This window comes from Sinohyriopsis cumingii, chromosome 1 (assembly GCF_028554795.1).
Source record: "Sinohyriopsis cumingii isolate HCF-2022 chromosome 1, ASM2855479v2, whole genome shotgun sequence".
NCBI lineage: Eukaryota > Metazoa > Mollusca > Bivalvia > Unionida > Unionidae > Sinohyriopsis > Sinohyriopsis cumingii.
This window is the reverse complement of record NC_142961.1, coordinates 155,610,214-155,626,807: the sequence shown is the minus strand read 5'-3', so window position 1 is coordinate 155,626,807 and position 16,594 is coordinate 155,610,214.

The window sequence follows — 16,594 nt, the reverse complement described above, 5'->3', positions numbered from 1 at the left end:
CAACATACCATTTAACATATTTGCAAAGTATAAACCCAACACAACATTTAACGTTTTTACAAAGTATAAACCCAACATAACATTTAAAATATTTACAAAGTATAAACCCAACGTAACATTTAATATATTTACAAAGTAAAAACCCAACATAACATTTAACATATTTACAAAGTATAAACCTAAAATAATATTTAACATATTTACAAAGTATAACTCAACATACCATTTAACAAATTTGCAAAGTATATCCTAACATGCTATTTAACATATTTACAAAGTATAAACCCTACATAACATTTAAAATATTTACAAAGTATATACCCAACATAACATTTAACGTATTTACAAAGTATAAACCCAACATAACATTTAACATATTTACAAAGTATAAACCCAACATACCATTTAACATATTTACAAAGTATAAACCTAACATAACATTTAACGTATTTACAAAGCATAAACCCGTCGTAACATTTAATATATTTACAAAGTAAAAACCCAACATAACATTTAACAGATTTACAAAGTATAAACCTAAAATAATATTTAACATATTTACAAAGTATAACTCAACATACCATTTAACATATTTACAAAGTATGAACCCAACATAACATTTAAAATATTTACAAAGTATAAACCCAACATAACATTTAACGTATTTACAAAGTATAAACCCAACATAACATTTAACATATTTACAAAGTATAAACCTAACATAACATTTAACGTATTTACAAAGCATAAACCCAACGTAGCATTTAATATATTTACAAAGTATAAACCCAACATAACATTTAACGTTTTCACAAAGTATAAACCCAACATAACAGTTAATGCATTTGCAAAGCATAAACCCAACATACCATTTAACATATTTACAAAGTATAAACCCAACGTAACATTTAATATATTTACAAAGTAAAAACCCAACATAACATTTAACATATTTACAAAGTATAACTCAACATACCATTTAACATATTTACAAAGTATAAACCCAACATAACATTTAACGTTTTTACGAAGTATAAACCCAACATAAGATTTAAATTATTTACAAAGTATAAACCCAACGTACATTTAATATATTTACAAAGTAAAAACCCAACATAACATTTAACATATTTACAAAGTATAACTCAACATACCATTTAACATATTTACAAAGTATAAACCCAACATACCATTTAACATATTTACAAAGTAAAAACCTAACATAGCATTTAACGTATTTACAAAGCATAAACCCAACGTAACATTTAATATATTTACAAAGTATAAAGAAAACATAACATTTAACGTTTTTACAAAGTATAAACCCAACATACTATTTAACGTATTTAGAAAGTATAAACCCAAAATAACATTTAACTCATTTACAAAGTATAAACCCTACATAACATTTAACGTATTTATAAAGTATAAACCCAACATAACATTTAACGTTTTTACAAAGTATAAACCCAACATAACATTTAATGTATTTGCAAAGCATAAACCCAACATAACATTTAACGTATTTACAAAGTATAAACCCAACATAACATTTAACATATTTACAAAGTATAAACCTAACATACTATTTAACATATTTACAAAGTATAAACCCAACATAACATTTAAAATATTTACAAAGTATAAACCGAACATAACATTGAACATATTTACAAAGTACAAACCCAACATAACATTTAACATATTTACAAAGTATAAACCCGACATACCATTTAACATATTTACAAAGTATAAACTCAACATAACATTTAACATATTTACAAAGTATAAACCCAACATAACATTTAACATATTTACAAAGTATAAACCTAACATAACATTTAACATATTTACAAAGTATAAACCTAACATAACATTTAACATATTTACAAAGTATAAACCTAACATAACATTTAACATATTTACAAAGTATAAACCCAACATACCATTTAACATATTTACAAAGTATAAACCCAACATAACATTTAACATATTTACAAAGTATAAACCCAACATAACATTTAACATATTTACAAAGTATAAACCCAACATACCATTTAACATATTTACAAAGTATAAACCCAACGTAACGTTTAACATATTTACAAAGTATAAACCCAACATAACATTTAACATATTTACAAAGTATAAACCCAACATACCATTTAACATATTTACGAAATATAAACCCAACATACCATTTGACATATTTACAAAGTATAAACCTAACATAACATTTAACATATTTACAAAGTCAGTATGTTTGGAGGATACAGCTTATGCTCTACATCCATTTACTAGTAAGAAAGATTCTAGGTCATTTTGGAATAAGAAGAACTATAACTGGGATAACTTTTTTCCAGTGTAAGGCTTATAGTGCTACCCCTACCCATCATATCTTGGTCATATAAGAAACCGTGAAAAACTAATGTCCTAGGATCAGATTCAAATAAACGTGTTTACCTCCAATAATGATGATCTGAATATTTAATCTATAATGAAAGAAAAATATTAGTTATGTATTATGTTGTTTAAAATGTCACTTGTTTGGTAGACCATTAACTTGATTTTGGACTATGATCGTTTACAAAATAACATCATGGATAAAAGCCAACAAACAATACTGTGCTCAAAGCATTCATGACTACCACCTTGATTTTGGACTACGGACGATTACAAAATAACATCATGGATAAAAGCTAACAAACAATGCTATGATCAAAGCACTAATGACTACCAACTTGATTTTGGACAACGGTCGATTACAAAATAACATCATGGATAAAAGCCAACAATCAATGCTATGATCAAAGCAATTATGACTACCAACTTGATTTTGGACTACGGTCGATTACAAAAAAAACATCATGGATAAAAGCTAACGAACAATATTATGATCAAAGCAATTATGACTACCGACTTGATTTTGGACTACGGTCGATTACAAAATAACATCATGGATAAAAGCTAACGAACAATGTTATGATCAAAGCAATTATGACTACAAACTTGATTTTGGACTACGGTCGATTATAAAATAGCATCATGGACAAAAGCTTACTAACAATGCTATGATCAAAGCATTAATGTCTACCAACTTGATTTTGGACTATGGTCGATTACAAAATAACATCATGGATAAAAGCCAACAAACTATGCTATGATCAAAGCATTAATGACCTACCACGTTGATTTTGGACAACGGTCGATTACAAAATAACATCATGGATAAAAGCCAACAATCAATGCTATGATCAAAGCAATTATGACTACCAACTTGATTTTGGACTACGGTCTATTACAACATAACATCATGGATAAAAGCTAACGAACAATATTATGATCAAAGCAATTATGACTACCGACTTGATTTTGGACTACGGTCGATTACAAAATAACATCATGGATAAAAGCTAACGAACAATGTTATGATCAAAGCAATTATGACTACAAACTTGATTTTGGACTACGGTCGATTATAAAATAGCATCATGGACAAAAGCTTACTAACAATGCTATGATCAAAGCATTAATGTCTACCAACTTGATTTTGGACTATGGTCGATTACAAAATAACATCATGGATAAAAGCCAACAAACTATGCTATGATCAAAGCATTAATGACCTACCACGTTGATTTTGGACAACGGTCGATTACAAAATAACATCATGGATAAAAGCCAACAATCAATGCTATTATCAAAGCAATTATGACTACCAACTTGATTTTGGACTACGGTCTATTACAACATAACATCATGGATAAAAGCTAACGAACAATATTATGATCAAAGCAATTATGACTGCCAACTTGATTTTGGACAACGGTCGATTACAAAATAACATCATGGATAAAAGCTTACTAACAATGCTATGATCAAAGCATTAATATCTACCAACTTGATTTTGGACAACGGTCGATTACAAAATAACATCATGGATAAAAGCTAACAATCAATGCTATGATCAAAGCATTAATGACTACCACCTTGATTTTGGACTACGGTCGATTACAAAATAACATCATGGATAAAAGCCTACTAACAATGCTATGATCAAAGCATTAATGTCTACCAACTTGATTTTGGACTACGGTCGATTGCAAAATAACATCATGGATAAAAGCGAACAAATAATGCTATGATCAAAGCACTAATTAACTACCAACTTGGTTTTGGACAACGGTCGATTACAAAATAACATCATGGATAAAAGCCAACAAACAATGTTATGATCAAAGCATTAATGACTACCAACTTGATTTTGGACTACGGTCGATTACAAAATAACATCATGGATAAAAGCTAACAATCAATGCTATGATCAAAGCATTAATGACTACCAACTTGATTTTGGACAACGGTCGATTACAAAATAACATCATGGATAAAAGCCAACAAACAATGTTATGATCAAAGCACTAATGACTACCAACTTGATTTTGGACAACGGTCGATTACAAAATAACATCATGGATAAAAGCTTACTAACAATGCTATGATCAAAGCATTAATGTCTACCAACTTGATTTTGGACAACGGTCGATTACAAAATAACATCATGGATAAAAGCCAACAATCAATGCTATGATCAAAGCGCTAATGACTACCACCTTGATTTTGGACTACGGTCGATTACAAAATAACATCATGGATAAAAGCTTACTAACAATGCTATGATCAAAGCATTAATGTCTACCAACTTGATTTTGGACAACGGTCGATTACAAAATAACATCATGGATAAAAGCCAATAATCAATACTATGATCAAAGCACTAATGACCACCAACTTGATTTTGGACTACGGTCCATAACAAAATAATATCATGGATAAAAGCTAACGAACAATGTTATGATCAAAGCAATTATGACTACAAACTTGATTTTGGACAACGGTCGATAACAAAATAATATCATGGATAAAAGCTAACGAACTATGTTATGATCAAAGCATTTATGACTACAAACTTGATTTTGGACTACGGTCGATTACAAAATAACATCATGGATAAAAGCTAACAAACAATGCTATGATCAAAGCATTAATGACTACCAACTAGGTTTTGGAGTTCGGTCGATTACAAAATAAAAGCTAACAAACAATGCTATGATCAAAGCATTAATGACTACCAACTTCATATTTATATAGAATTGCCGTATTAGAAATATTAAATACAATTCTGAAAATAAGTAATAAATGATCAATATGTAGCCATGATACACTCAAATTGTAGTAGTAACGCAACATGAATAATACTAGTATCATTGCGTATGAATTCAAATCAATATGAATACTCGTATCATTAAGTATGAATTCAAATCAATATGAATAATACTCGTATCATTGCGTATGAATACAATACACATTTTCCACTATTAGACTGTTAATGCGAGAATTAAAACACTACAAAGTGGCAAAAGATACAATGAAAAAGAAAAAATAATTTCATAACTGAAAGGAAAAGAAGAAATTTGTCAGGATTGCTGAAGCAACAATGCTTCTCTGCTATGTTTGTGTCTAAATCTTAAAGGCCTTTAGACACACTGGACAGTCCGGAATATACCCAACTTTGTTAAATGGTCATAGTGAAAGAGCGACTTACTCAGCCATTGGTAAGAAAGTAGAAACATAAATGTTGCTGTAACTCATTCCTAAGTCAAGGCCAGAAAAAGAGAACTTATCCTTACACAGTTCTCGTACTTCTTTTACGTAGTATATCAGATATATTACTTGAAGTGACTGACTAAAGAAATATCGGAATAAAGACGTCTGATTTTCATTAAGCTAACAAAATAATATTTTTCCGAAACTGACAAGACGAGAGAGAGATACAGAGAGACAAAGGGAGAGAGAGAGAATCGAAAGACTTCTCACTATCTCAGATATTTCTCGCACTGCAGGCAGCATTATTTTTATCTAGCGATCTCTAACCCGCCCATATACAGCGATGACGTGTCCGTTTGTGTGGTCACATAGGCTCTCCGTAAACGTTTATGACTTTGGATTTCCTAGTAAAGACGTCGCTGCAATGAATAGATTTTTTCTGGGTTTTTAAAAACACTTTATAGGTTAAATTTTGTTAAACGATAGCTTCGTTTGTACAGCATTTCAGCTTATGACTTTATTTAGTTTTTCTCTGAATTTGATAAACAATTTAGCTTACTGAACTGATACATTAAGTCATCTCCTGACCGTCACAGTGCGTAAAAGTAAGAGTCACTGCTGCATCGTTGCATTAGTAAATAGTGAAGCAGCATTCTCTGCAGTGATTGTGGATATGTGCATAGCAATAGGATTTTGCCCGGGCATAATCATGAGAAAAATACACAGCATATTTGAGGAAGCTTACATTTTGAAGGATTTCTAGAGATTTTGTAAGTACCGTTCTTCTTTGTATGATTTCAACATCGCATACAGCGCAACAACACTCAATCACAGCGGGTCGTATCGTTGCTTAAAACTGACATGTAACACATGTACTATATAATATCTAAAATAGAGGACACTTCTCTTCTTGCTCGCGCAACCTGTTTAAGAATAAACGCTGCTATTTCAAGCTACCTAGCCTAATAAATTTGGTACCGATATTTAGCTCATGCATTCGACTGTGTATCCCTGTCAAAAGTTTGACTTAAAATTATACCTTTAAGGACTGCCAAATCATTATCTCACGGTACCGCTCGACATGGCCCTGATCGCGCCCGCATGATATGCAAGAACAAAGCGCTGAATGGAATACTGTCCGCTCATTGGTTAAAAGAAAATGACGTCATGTATTTATTTAAAACTTATTTTAAGTTGGCCAGTGAGAAGGTATTATTTTAGCTAATATTGAATCTTCGTAACAACAGCATACAAAAATTCCATTTGCAGTTGATTTAATGGCCAAAGTGACGTTTCAAATACTTAATACCATAACAGATGGTAGGATTTTCGGCCTACCTAACTAACGTCATTTTTTGCAAACATGTTACTTGGATTTGAGTTCAGGACATTGGTTTTGCCCTTAGAAAAACATGGTCTAAATGATCTTTGCAGCTTTGTAACTTACTAAATTTAAGTGAATGACCTGACCTTCTTTCCGACTTTGAACTTTCTGGAAATGAAGTTTTGACCATTATGCTTGTATTTTTATTGTGTATGAAGTTTTATATAAGGATTGTTTACATGGGAGTTATTTATTCCTATCTTAACATCTCTCTTGTGAAATCAGTCGTTTAGTTCTATTCACTTACACTCTGAGAGGATTTATTTAAATTATTTACTGTACTTTTAAAACGTGCTTGTTGACAATAGGATTAAAGTACTATTTTGGAATTATTGTGAATTCATTGAAGGATATGTTGGATTATATCACGGTGATTGGTTAATGTTCTTAGCACATTTAAAGACTATTAGCACATCAGCACATATATGACTGGAATTTATTCGGAAAGCCACTGGAATTCATACAGGTCATTCCATACTTTTGGACTGCTGATAGAAAGCTTAGGGCTGCTTGGGATTTAATTCACAATACTGTAAGTTCTTGGAAAGTTTCATTTGTATTCAAAGGAATTACATTTCTTGTTGTATTCATCTAAACCTGTTGGTTTTTGCTGTTGGTATATATATATATATATAAACTGTGTTTTATTTCTGTAACTAATATTTTATTGAAATCTTTAGTTTGCTATTGTTAATGTGTACATTAACATTGAAAATTTGACCTTTATCAGAAACGTTTGCAGAATGTCCACGTCAGTGTCCTTAGGGATATTTATATCTCAACTTCACCAGTTACACACTCTTGACTGACAAGGGGCGCAGGGTAGGGACGTGCTTTCTGTATTAGATGTTTATATATCCTCCGTGCTCATGTTTTGTGTTTTGCATAACGCTTACATATATCAACTGGGTCACTGGCTTAGTGCAACATCTGCATGATAATTTTTTTATGAAAAGAAAATGGGCTGGTTCCGTGTCTTTTTATTTTTTACAGAGATATTACTGCGTACTGATAGTGACTATGTGTCATGCAACCCTTGTTTTATGTTTCACTGTGCAGTACTTTTTAAATACGAGAGATAAATATTTTCTTGTCACGCAAAAATAAATTCTACGGAATTCTACTGTCTTGCCAATCTTTCTGATGATTGGCTATAGTAAAATATTTATATCAAGCAAAAAAGATTTTGTATTTACAATTACATTAGATTCTAAAGCAAATTTATATTCTTGCTAATTGTTTATATAATAATCCACATTTACATATTTAGTAACATAAAATATGTCTGCTCAGTGCAATTAATGCGTCATTCGTGTTATTTATCAATGAAATCATTCACCGGTTAGTCTGGCGAGGAGTCTCAAGCTAATCCGAATGAATTTTGTCTATAGACAACGCCATCAAGATTAGGATTATAGAACATCTTAACACAGAGTGGACAGTTTTGATCTTAACACAGAGTGGGCAGTTTTGATCTTGACACAGAGTTGTCACGTTTGATCGTAACAAAGAGTGGACAGTTTTGACCTTAACACAGAGTTGTCAAGTTTAATCTTGACACAGAGTGGAAAAGTTTTGATCATAGTACTGTGGACAAGTTTGATCTAATAAAGAGTGGACAAGTTTGTTCCTAACACAGTGGACAAGTTTGATCTTAACACAATGGACAAGTTTGATCTTAGCACAGAGTGGAAAAGTTTGTTCTTAACACAGTGGATAAGTTTGATCTTAACACAGAGTGGACAAGTTTGATCTTAACACAGTGGACAAGTTTGATCTTAACGCAGAGTCGACAAGTTTGATCTTAGAAGTGGAGGTTAATACTTTCTAGCTTGAATAGCTTACCTTAGTCGATCCATCGAGTTATACTTAATTAGTACCAATTAGCAAATAGGAGAAAGCCAAATTTACTTCCCATGATATGTGAGACTTTATTATCGGATAGCGTTGTAATTTTATAGTATAATTTATAAAAGCAAGGAAATTATTCATAGTATTTATATATGAGTTGGTGATTTGTATTGTGCGTCATTTCCTCCTGTCTCTACCATTCCCCTGTTCTAAACGAATGAATGAATGAACGAACGTACGAACGAACGAACGAACGAATGAATGAATGAATGAATGAATGAATACATCTAGTGGTGAAAATAAGCTAACAGCATCTCATCAGCTATAAAATAGTTATATCAGTAGTGGTGTTAAGAGTTCAGTAGTTGGAATAGTTGTAGGGTATTAGTAGCAGTAGTGGTATTAACAGTTCAGTAGTTGGAATAGTTGTAGGGTATTAGTAGCAGTAGTGGTGTTAAGAGTTCAGTAGTTGGAATAGTCGTAGGGTATTAGTAGCAGTAGTGGTATTAACAGTTCAGTAGTTGGAATAGTTGTAGGGTATTAGTAGCAGTAGTGGTATTAAGAGTTCAGTAGTTGGAATAGTCGTAGGGTATTAGTAGCAGTAGTGGTATTAACAGTTCAGTAGTTGGAATAGTCGTAGGGTAGTAGTAGCAGTAGTGGTGTTAAGAGTTCAGTAGTTGGAATAGTCGTAGGGTAGTAGTAGCAGTAGTGGTATTAAGAGTTCAGTAGTTGGAATAGTTGTAGGGTATTAGTAGCAGTAGTGGTGTTAAGAGTTCAGTAGTTGGAATAGTCGTAGGGTATTAGTAGCAGTAGTGGTATTAACAGTTCAGTAGTTGGAATAGTTGTAGGGTAGTAGTAGCAGTAGTGGTATTAAGAGTTCAGTAGTTGGAATAGTTGTAGGGTAGTAGTAGCAGTAGTGGTATTAAGAGTTCAGTAGTTGGAATAGTTGTAGGGTAGTAGTAGCAGTAGTGGTGTTAAGAGTTCAGTAGTTGGAATAGTTGTAGGGTAGTAGTAGCAGTAGTGGTATTAACAGTTCAGTAGTTGGAATAATTGTAGGGTAGTAGTAGCAGTAGTGGCATTAAGCATTCGAAATGTGTCACATTTAAGCCAGAAAAGTCTTTGTGAAAGGTCATTTCGACCTTTCTTCTTCCCTCACCCCCATATCAGTATTAAAACTTGAAAGGCTAGAAGTTATGACCGAGTGAGATTCGCCCAGGGCAGTGCTACGCTGTCTTGAGAAAGTAAACATTTGAGCTACTAAACATAACCGCTTGATATGAGCACATGTCAAATTATTATTTTCAAAGGGAAATTAATATGCCCAGTACTATGCTTTCTGGAATCTGACAGAAGAAATGATTATGGTGGGAAAAATTAGGAACCGCTGCTTACGATTGGCCAGAGTATGTAAATTTAATGTGATGATCTTAGTCGAAATACTATAGTCTTAAAATTTCCTGAGAAAGAAAGTGGCTTCAAGGACACCTAAAAAGAATAGTGCTGTCCTCGTTAAACAAGAAAAGGTGACTAGGTGACTGTAGTGTAAGAAGACAGTGTTTAGTACTAGGACACACAATTACTGAAAGAGAACAGCATTAAAGAACAGGCTTCTGAGGAGAGACGGGACAGTCCGAAGACGGAAGTCCTAAGAAAAGAAGTGATGAGTTCAGAATAAAGGAATAGGAAGTCCAGGAAAGTGTGAAGCGTAAAGAATAGGAAGGCTTGAGGAAACAGGAAGACGTTCATGCACGGTCAAGGCAGGAAGGTGATGCAATCTGTCGTGGACATTGCAATCTTTTCACCACTCGTTATTATGATGAAATAAATCCAAATTATACATTCCTATTAAATTCTGTTGACAGAATTTAGATTGAATTGGAATTGCCGATATTAATTTGTTTTGATTAAATTTGTTATTTTTCTTGCCTAAGGGGGCTCGTATTACATTATTTCTTCCCAATATTCTTGTTCAGTTCTGTTCTGTTGAAATTCTATTTTTCCACTCCCACCGGGCTATAATATCGAGGGAGGTCATCCTCTAGATAGAGAGTTGTATAGTTTCAGTCTCTCATATGTTCACGCATTAAATGACAGTTGCCTCACACATATAAATTTATCAACTTGGAATAAAGATGTACTGAATACACTGACTCGAACGTTTACTCAAATCAGTGTATGAAATTTAGAATAATGTTTTGAATACACAGACTCGTACGCTCATTCATATTAGTGTATGAAATTTATCTAAATCCATAGTATTTACGCCTACCACTTATCTCCCCATCCACAGTATTGACACACACCACTAACTCCAAATCCATAGTATTTCCATCCACAGTATTTACACCCACCACTAACTCCAAATCCATAATATTTACGCCTACCACTTATCTCCCCATCCACAGTATTGACACCCACCACTAACTCCAAATCCATAATATTTACACCTACCACTTATCTCCCCATCCACAGTATTTACACCCACCACTAACTCCCCAAACCCAGACGCACCATGTTTCGTTTATCATTGTAATAATTAACTTCTTTAACATGACATGAGACCTTGAAGGTGACGATAGGATTTAAAGATAACCAAATTGCATTCATATACATTGTTCTGGACCAATTTCCTCTTTTTCAGCCTAACCCTTGTGTCAGCTTTGTTTCAATCTGACCGCTCACTTTACTTTGAGCCACGAACTCCCAGCTATAATCTGTTGCAATAAAAAATAACCACTGAGTAACAGAAACATACTGACTGCAGTCTGATTAATGTTGAGAGAGTGGCACTGGAAAACAGTAAGTTTTCTATAAGTTATATACAAAACTTATTTGATTTTTAATAATCCATCAATACAATTTTTCTTTTGCTACAGTACCATACTCAGTAGAGGCAATGTGTATTCGATCAGGAAATCTTCAAAACGTTTTTAAATTTAGATGACATACTTCTGTCTCTTTTGTTACCTAGGGTCTGACATACTTTAATTGAACATGTTAGTGTATATTTTCAACCTCTGCATTCTGATTCTTTTAGCACTTACATGAAAAGAATTTACTGGAAAGGCCGTTTTGTTCTAGCAATAAAAAACCCGGATGAAACATATCGTAATTAATGTTTATATAATTATGAAATTACAAATATAATATAAATTGATGGCGTCGTTACCAGGACAAACTTAAGTCTAGCTCTCTCTTTCTCTCTTGCATTACTTAAGGTCATAAATACTTAATGGATTGTGTCAGTGAATATTTTCATACTCTTTTATAAACTAAGGTTTGACATTCTTAATTCAATATGTCAGTGAATATTTTCACATCCTTTTGTTACTTAAGGCCTGACATACTTAATGGAACATGTAAGTGAATATTTTCATATTGTTTTGCTATCCAAGATCTGACAAACTGAATGGAATATGTGTCAGTGAAATTTTGCATTGTTACTTAAGGCCTTAAATACTCTTTGGAATATGTTAGTGAATATTTGTATACCCTTTTCTTACCTAAAGTCTGACTTGCATAACGGAATATGTCAATGCTGAATTTCATACACTTTTATTAATCATTGACTGATATTTTCATACTCTTTTCTTACATAAGGTCTGACATACTTAATGGAATATGTCAGGGAATATTTTTTATTACTTTTGTATTACCTATGGTCTTTCATAATTTACGGAATTGGTGAGTGAATATTTTCATAATCTTTTTTTTACGTAGAGCCTGGCGTGCTTAATTCAATATGTCAGTGAATATTTCCATACTGACACTTTTAATGTATTCATTATAATGGAGGGATTGGAAAGTCCGTGTGCTTCTCAATCAACGCACACTTTACCTGAATTTCTGTCAAGAAAAATGTCATAATCCACAAATCCCTAAACTCTGTCAGTCAGTTTATGGTTATTAAATATTGTAACTGGCCGCAATACAAGTTGTTTTTCTTCATTGGAAATATGTATACCTTTAAACAGTGACACATACAACAGGCTGAAATAGTCCAATGATTATACAAACGTCACTCAAATATATTATGCACAACTGAAGGAAGCCTAACATTGAGTTTTCACCATTACAATTACATGTATCGCTATTAACACAGCATGTATCTTCACATTCTGATTCAGGAGTAGATAATAATAATAAGGAAAGCAGTTCGGATTCATTTGTTATATTCACTTACAAAAATAGTAATGAAAGCTTTAAATAAGTTAAGGAAAATAATAACATATCGGGTCAAAAGCATATTAATAAAACATATGCATGCAGAAAACATGTATAACCACCGTGTATTGACTGAGACAACAGAAGATATTAATAACAACTGCATATAAACAAAGACATATAAAACATAGTATTTGACCCCACTCGCTTTGTACGGTGTAGTTTGTGGCTATCCTTATAAATGTATGAGCCGACAAATAGCGATTGTCAATGCGCGGTAGCTAAAATGAGACTTCCGGTATCACGGTTGACAAGTGTAATCTCCCCATCGCATTATTAGTTCTTATTCTTAGGTGGTGCTCTACAGTTCGTAGTTTTGCATAATTCTAGATTTTCAAATAAAAGAACTTCTCAGGTTTTCTTCACTATTTATATGGACCATTTAAAAAATGGACCTTGTAGATCTTTGGTACTGTTAAAATAACGCTTAATTCACTTCATTTTGGCGAATGATTGATGGGTGTAATTACTAGAGCTGGATATGTACAACGGTATACAGCAATTAAACTTTAAACCATGATTTATTATTTTTCAAAAAATCAGTAAAATCATCAATAATAATTCAACAGGGATAAAGCGTTAACATAAACATCCCGTTTTGATATTATGAGCTTTGATGATAGTACGGGCCCCGTTCCACTATGCAGCGTAAAGTTTACGTATACAATCTTCGTAAGTATCAAACGTATAAAAATCCTACACTATTTCGTAAGTGTGTTTCACAAAGATATCTGAAGGAACATTTCGCACGTCTAAGATAAGCTTTGCGTAAGCTGCTCTTTTGTATGGGAGGTAGATGATAAATTAGTAAAATATAACAGGACACCTGCAAGATACTTACAAAGGACGGCGACAGAGATGACGACAAGAACAACAATAATAATACAATGACCAAAATATAACGAGCAAAAAGTGACAATTATGTCTGTGTAGAAAGTAGTCAGCATGTGTGTGTGTGTGTGTGTGTGTGTGTGTGTGTGTGTGTTCCAACGCAACCGTCATTAAGGCGACAGTATATTGTCACTGTATAGCCATTATGTCGACAACAAGATTAGGGTTACAAAATCTGTGTCACCCTAAAATTTGCCATCATTGTGTACATTACCTTGCTGACTGATTCACATGTAAAATTTTGTACAAGTATTATATATTACCGAATACTAGTATTTACACATTTTAATGCAAGATATGCACGTGTTTGTTAAATAGTTGTTATGCAAATATTGAACCGTGTTTTAACGTTGTGTTTCTCCCACTGTCAACGAATAATCATTAAGGCGACATTTCCAAAAGTTCTTCTAATTTTGTCAAAATTAATGAATATTTTAAGGCAGTGTTTCACACAAAATAATGTGATATGCGTACCACCGGTGGACATTTAATCAGAAAAGGCTGGGTCATGGGTCATGGTATGTCTCGCTATATATCTTGACTAGGATAATAGTCTGTCTTATGACGGGAGTCGTAAAAGAAAGTTTCAACATAAAGGAGAGAAGATAAAATGGAATCCGCGAGTTTAAAAGACAATTCGAACACAAACATTAAAAATGAAGTTAAAAAGAAAGAAATAAAAAATTGGGATTCCGTCAGCTTCGAATTCGGGATGTCTTGTTAGGCAAGCAGGACGGGATACAGAGAACGAAAGACATTTAAATGTATGTATGTATGTATGCATGCATGTATGTATGTATGTATGTATATATATATATATATATATATATATATATATATATATATATATATATATATATATATATATATATAAGATAATATGTTACTTATGTAAGACAAATCGCCGTTTGTGGTGTATTTGACTCATGAGATTGTTGACATGTACGAATTGCTCTTGCAATTGGGTGCAAGGCGAAATCCTGTTTCATTATCTCAATAGCCAGCATCCGTTTTGCATATCGTCCTACACTGGAGTGTCGGTACTTTGATTTAAGACACCGCCTCAAACAGGAAACAAAACTGAAACCCTCAGGATTTGTTTGCATGTTATACGCAATTGATCCGTCCAGGTCATGTGGTGATATGAGATAAGTATCTCAACAAAATTTGTCTTTATAAAAGCATAAGGTTTGGACCAAAAAAAAAACTTATTTTTCAGAGATAGTACAGTACAGCAAAGTTCTATAACACTATGGTATAATGACACAGCCAAACAAAGCCAACAACATACATAATTTAAAACAAATCGTATTTTTAAAGTTCAGACTACCAGGATGCAAAGATATCTTACATTTAACTCAGGATTTGCTTACATTCTGTTTTTTTTTTTGGTGTGGTTTTTTTTTTTACTATCGTTGATACGAAATTGCCTGTACCATAATTTTAGTTGTATTTATATCTTAATTAATCCGTATTTCATCCATGAATTTAGATCGTACTCCTAGGTTCCCTAGGTTAATATGTTAGCTGCTTACATCATTTGAGTGTAATAAGGAACATACGGACAGTAAATCAGGAAAATATGTCAAAATTGTGCATAAACTAGCAATGTATCAAAGATAATGTTAAATTGAAAATTCACTGTCAATTTGGTTTTAATTGTTAAAAATGTAATTGTTTAAATATTTCCAATTCATTGATGTATTTTAGGTCAATGAAGGACAACAAATCATTGTATAAAATGATAAAAAGTTGTCGGATACTTGCACCGATCGGATATCACATAAATGAATATTCATAGTATTTTATTAATATAATCTAAAAACGGTGCTGTCTGAGTGTAAGGTCGCCCTCTTAGTAAGAGGGATAGTAAGAGGGATCGTTAATTAGATTTGGCTGCCGTTATTTAGGGAATGACCTTCCTCGATTTTATAGCCTAGTGGAAGTGAATAGATAGAATATCAAATGGGAACTGAGCAAGAGTATTGGAAATAAATAATGCAATACCAGCCCCCTTGGACAAGAAACATAACAAAATATTATCAATGACAATTAATAGAGTCAACTCCAATTCAATCGAAGTTGTGTCAACATAATTTCATAGCAGTGTCTATTTGGATTTATTTCATCTTACTAACTAGTGGTGAAAAGAGCTCAATGTCCACGACTGATTGCATCACCTTTCTCTCGTTACCCGTGTATCACGTCTTCCTATTCTCTAATCTTTCTATTCTTAGAGCTTAATCTGTTCCTGGACCTACCAGTATTTTATTATGAACACGTCTTCTATTCCAGACTTCCAACTTCCGTCTTCGGACTGTCCTGTCTCTCACATAAAGCTGTTTCCAAAATAAAAAGGACAAAACTACCACTGAATCTATATACCTATTACCAAATTCCCTCACTTACGTTGCTCAGAAGCATAACTGCTATCCGAACACTGCATAAATTCTGAACTAATTCGATAGATCATCACTCTCACTTCACAGCGACCAACCATAAATTAACACGTGAGCGGTGTATCTAACATTGCCGTATCTCTTTACCTACGCTACCACATGCTTGATAACTATTGCATAAAATTCTCAAACTTCTAGCTCATAGCAATCCCTAGCTTACAAGAACATTTAAACATTA